Source organism: Eleutherodactylus coqui, chromosome 4 (assembly GCF_035609145.1).
Source record: "Eleutherodactylus coqui strain aEleCoq1 chromosome 4, aEleCoq1.hap1, whole genome shotgun sequence".
NCBI lineage: Eukaryota > Metazoa > Chordata > Amphibia > Anura > Eleutherodactylidae > Eleutherodactylus > Eleutherodactylus coqui.
The window spans coordinates 271,749,651-271,755,738 of NC_089840.1; positions in this window are offsets into that span (position 1 = coordinate 271,749,651).

Below are 6,088 nucleotides of genomic sequence, written 5' to 3' on the forward strand. Positions count from 1 at the left end.
CCAGGTGGCTTAGCTAGACTTTGCCTACAGAGTAAGCAAACAATAACTTCATACTTAACACACTAAATATAGAGCTGCACATTTAAAGGGCTGTCCAGCATTTAACTAATGGTGATCTATCCTCAGAAGAGGCCATCAATAGTAAAGTGGTATGAACGACTATGTGAAAACGCAGCCGATCAACTCTTTGCTTCTCCAAGGCGCTCATACACAGAGCTGATGTGTGCCGGAACCATGCAGCTCCATTGACTCTACATTGGCCATGTTTGGTCTTGCAATCAAAGTTTCCATTCACTTTAGTGCAAAAGCAAGCTGGGCCACGACATGGAGAATGGAGCTATATGCTCCTGGCACATATTAGTGCTGAACATGAGTGCACCAGCTCAGTAAACAAATACTAAGCAGCAGTCTCAGACACAGGCAGCATTATACTATTTACAGTACATTCTTGTACATAGGAGGCAGAATTATAGTAGTTATATTCTTGTACATGGGGGGCAGTATTATAGTAGTTATATTCTTGTACATAGGGGGCAGTATTATAGTAGTTATATTCTTGTACATAGGGAGCAGTATTATAGTAGTTATATTCTTGTACATAGGGGGCAGTATTATAGTAGTTATATTCTTGTATATAGGAGGCAGTATTATAGTAGTTGTATTCTTGTACATAGGGAGCAGTATTATAGTAGTTATATTCTTGTACATAGGGGGCAGTATTATAGTAGTTATATTCTTGTACATAGGAGGCAGCATTATAGTAGCTATATTCTTGTACATAGGGGGCAGTATTATAGTAGCTATATTCTTGTACATAGGGGCAGTATTATAGTAGTTATATTCTTGTACATAGGAGGCGGTATTATAGTAGTTATATTCTTGTACATAGAGGGCAGTATTATAGTAGCTACATTCTTGTACATAGGGGCAGTATTATAGTAGTAATATTCTTGTACATAGGGGATAGTATTATAGTAGTTATATTCTTGAACATAGGAGGCAGTATTATAGTAAATATACTCTTGTACATAGGGGGCAGTATTATAGTAGTTATATTCTCATACATAGGGGGCAGTATTATAGTAGTTATATTCTTGTACATAGGAGCAGTGTTATAGTAGTTATATTCTTGTACATAGGAGACAGTATTATAGTAGTTATATTCTTGTACATAGGGGGCAGTATTATAGTAGTTATATTCTTGTACATAGGGGGCAGTATTATAGCAGTTATATTCTTGTACATAGGGGGCAGTATTATAGTAGTTATATTCTTGCACATAGGGGGCAGTATTATAGTAGTTATATTCTTGTACATAGGGGGCAGTATTATAGTAGTAATATTCTTGTACATAGGAGGCAGTATTCTAGTAGTTATATTCTTGTACATAGGAGGCAGTATTATAGTAAATATACTCTTGTACATAGGGGGCAGTATTATAGTAGTTATATTCTCATACATAGGGGGCAGTATTATAGTAGTTATATTCTTGTACATAGGAGCAGTGTTATAGTAGTTATTTTCCTGTATATAGGGGGCAGTATTATAGTAGTTATATTCTTGTACATAGGGCGCAGTATTATAGTAGTTATATTTTTGTACATAGGAGTAGTATTATAGAACTGATATTTTTGTACATGGGGGTAGTACTATAGTAGTTATATTCTTGTACATAGGGAGCAGTATTATAGAATATATTCTTGTACATAGGGAGCAGTATTATAGAATATATTCTTGTACATAGGGGGCAGTATTATAGTAGTTATATTCTTGTACATAGGAGGCAGTATTCTAGTAGTTATATTCTTGCACGTAGGGGGAAGTATTATAGTAGTTATATTCTTGTACACAGTAAGTAGTATTATAGCAGTTATATTCTTGTACATAGTGGGCAGTAATATAGTAGTTATATTCTTGTACAAAGGAAGCAGTATTATAGTGGTTATATTCTTGTATATAGGGGCGGTATTATAGTATTTATATTCTTGTACGTAGGGGCAATATTATAGTAGTTATATACTTGTACATAGGGGGCAGTATTATAGTAGTTATATTCTTGTATATAGTGGGCAGTATTACAGTAGTTATACTCTTGTACCTAGGAGCAGTATTATAGTAGTTATATTCTTGTACATAGGGGGCAGTATTATAGTAGATATATTCTTGTACATAGGGGCAGTATTATAGTAGTTATATTCTTGTACATAGGAGGCAGTATTACAGTTGTTATATTCTTGTACATAGGGAGCAGTATTATAGTAGTTATATTATTGTACATAGGAGGCAGTATTATAGTAGTTATATTCTTGTACATAGGAGCAGTATTATAGTAGTTATATTCTTTTACATAGGAGCAGTATTAAAGTAGTTATATTCTTGTACATAGAAGAAAGTATTATATTAGTTATGTACTTGTACATAGGAACAGTATTATAGCAGTTATGTTCTTGTACATAGGTGGCAGTATTATAGTAGTTATATTCTTGTACATAGGGGGGCAGTATTATAGTAGTTATATTCTTGTTCATTGGGGGGCAGTATTATAGCAGTTACATTCTTGTACATAGGGGCAGTATTATAGTAGTTTATATTTTTGTACATAGGGAGCAGTGTTATAGTAGAAGTATTCTTGTACATAGGAGCAATGTAATAGTAGTTATATTCTTGTTAATAGGTGGCAGTATTATAGTAGTGATATTCTTGTACATGGGGCAGTACTATAGTAGTTATATTCTTGTACATCGGGGGCAGTATTATAGTAGATATATTCTTGTACATAGAAGGCAGTATTATGCTAGTTATATTCTTGTACATAGGGAGCAGTATTATAGCAGTTATATTCTTGTACATAGGGGGCAGTATTATAGTAGTTTCAATCTTGTACATAGCTTGCAGTATTATAGTAGTTATATTCTTGTACATACGGGGCAGTATTATAGTAGTTATATTCTTGTACATAGGGGTCAGTGTTATAGTAGTTATATTCTTGTACATAGGGGCAGTATTATAGTAGTTCTATTCTTGTACATAGGGCAGTATTATAGTAGTTACTTTCTTGTATATAGGGGGCAGTATTATATTAGTTACTTTCTTGTATATAGGGGCAGTATTATAATAGTTATATTCTTGTTAATAAGGGCAGTAATTTAGTAGTTGTACATAGGGAGCATTATCATAGTGGTTACATGTTTGTACATAGGGGGCAGTATGGCAGTAGTTATATTCTTGTTGTATGAGATTCCTTAATAGGAAAATCACCTATTAGTGAATTTTTAGATTCACAGATTCTGATTTATTTATGAATCCATATACTAGGGATGAATAGTTGTATTTAGGAATACTGAACCTCCATTGTTTTCCTACAGCTGTCCCTAGTCTTATCTTTGCTTACCATCCTGAGAAAAACCTACGGCCGCAGCTGTTTTATAAGTTGACCTCCGTTCTATGTTGAATCATACCTGAAATAGCGAAAGGTCAATTTAAAAGCATTGATGCCTCAAATCGTTGTATTTTTTTAGAAGAGGCCTTAACTTACTGCAAGAAGCATGGAAAGAATCTGCAAATTGCCATATGTGTTGAACTAGGCAAATTAAAAAAAAAGATGGTGAACTGAACATCTGGTTGTAACTTCATATTCATGGTTTTGTTAATATTCAGATGGATTTGAGAAATTTTCTAGTCACCATTTGCATTTCTAATTTCTGCTATAGGGCTGTTACTGTTTGGATATAATATAGAGGTGTGCATCACGGACCCCATTCCACCAAGCTAATCAAACTCTGTAGTATATTTGCCCCACGTAGCAAACCTATGCGGTAATCTGGTTATCATTGGTAATTCTCTCAGAACAACATCATAGACACAAGTCTACAATGTAGAATTAACATCAAGAGGTAGACATAGAACCTATTTGAGCTTGTGGGGGCCCTGTCTTGTAGTCTTCTTTACAATAAGACCTTGCTGTGATGTACTGTGTCATCAAGAGGTGACTCTAAAAGCCCATTTACAGGCAACGAATATTGCTGAAAAGCCAACGTTCGAGTGATAATCGTTGTGTGTAAATGCTCTTATCTTTCACTCTTCGGCTGATCGATGATTTTTAGGTGAGCATAACATCCATCGTTCAGCCGGAGAGAAGAAAACACAGACCACATGCTGTGTCTGCTGTCCATGGCACTGTATTCTCCATGGGAGCGCTGATTACATTGTATTCAATTTGCAGCTCCAAGTCAGAACAAAGGAGCTGAATGCAGAGAACAGACTACCTGGTGTATGTTGCATACAGCTACAGGAGGCTCATGTACATGCAAATAAAGGTGATAAGCTGCTAATGGAGATTAGTGTCTATTAGCAGTTTAAGCTAAATAATCGCTCAACCTTTTGAACGATTATCTGCATGTAAATGGGCCTTAAAAGGAGAGGAGCCTTCTTGTAGGAGAGGATTCTTCATATGAGTATATCAGATGCTGAATAGCGTTATCTCCTCTTCATCCAAGAAAATTGTTCTCCATCAGAATAACTGGATATCCATTGCAATAGGTCGACAGTCAGACATATTGTACAAAAGTAGTTCCTGAGTAGTTCTCCAATGACGAGATTGCAAGGTACCATCCAGGAATCAATCACCGCATGCACCGGCTCATCAGTCACACACGTGCCTCAAAGCATTATACTGTGGAAATAGACCTTTATGCCAGAGGAAGAGACCTTGCCATTATAGATTCATTCAATTACTATGAATCTTATACATAAATAGGAAACAGCACAGCTTTTGCAAGCTAAACATTCCCAGATCCTTTAACCGTTCTTTATAGGACATGATTTGCAGACCGCTCACCATCTTGGTAACTCTTCTCTGAACTTGCTCCAGTTTGTCTATGACTTTTTTAAGGTGGGGTGCCCAGAACTGGCCACAGTATTCCAGATGAGGTCTGACTAAGGAAAAGTAGAGAAGGATAATGATCTCACGTGATCTAGACTCTATGCTTCTCTTAATACATCCAAGAATTGTGTTTGCCTTTTTTGCTGCTGCATCACATTGTTGACTCATGTTCAGTCTATGATCTATTAGTATACCCAAGTCTTTTCATATGTGCTGCTGCTTAGCCCAATTCCTACCATTCTGTATGTGCTTTTTTCATTTTTCTTGCCCAGATGTAGGACTTTGCATTTCTCCTTGTTAAATACCATTCTGTTAGTCGCCGCCCACTGTGCAAGCTTTTCTAGATCTTTTTTGAATCCTCTCTCTTGTATACTCTCTCCATAGTGTTAGATATCCCTCCTTGCTTTGTGTCATCTGTAAATTTTATCAGTTTCCTCACAATTCTTTCTTTCAGATCATTTATAAAAATGTTGAACAACACTGGCCCTAGGACAGAGCCTTGTGGTCCCCACTTGATACATTCTTCCACTTGAATGTGCAGCCATTTATGACCACTCTTTGAGTACAATCACTCAGCCAGTTGTGAATCCACCGAACAGTTGCCTTGTCAATCCTATATTGTATGATGGCTAATCCTGAGGATAGGCTATCAATAGTTTACAATTGGACAACCCCTTTAAGAGCACACATTAATTGGTTGAAAAATCAGACAAGTTAGAGGAACGAGTGATCGAGAAAGGTTCTCAGCACAGCTTAGAGCTGATTTTAAAGTGACCCTCTGGTTTTGGGACAAAATTTTATCTGGGGATAGGAGGGGGCAGTTATATTACTTGCTGTTGGTCTTCTTTACTGATGCCCCTCCGAACTGCTGATTATGGGTCACGTTTTCAGCTATCTAGGATAGCTGACACAATCTTCACACTACCTAATCCTCACAGTGCATTGGTAATCTTAGACTACCAACTCACTATACCTGCTCTCTGATTGGCCACCACTGCTCATGTGAGCAGTGCCAGCTAATCAGAGAGTAATACGCAGTTTGCATTAGATAGAAAATAGTGTCAGCTATATTGGACCCTGAAAATGGCATCCCTCTCCAGTGCATCAGAAAGACATCAGCAGAGATTAGCTACTGCAGGTAATATGCCTCCATCCAGTTTCAGGCCAGAATTGTATCTTGAGACAGGAGGGCCGCTTTGGAGTACA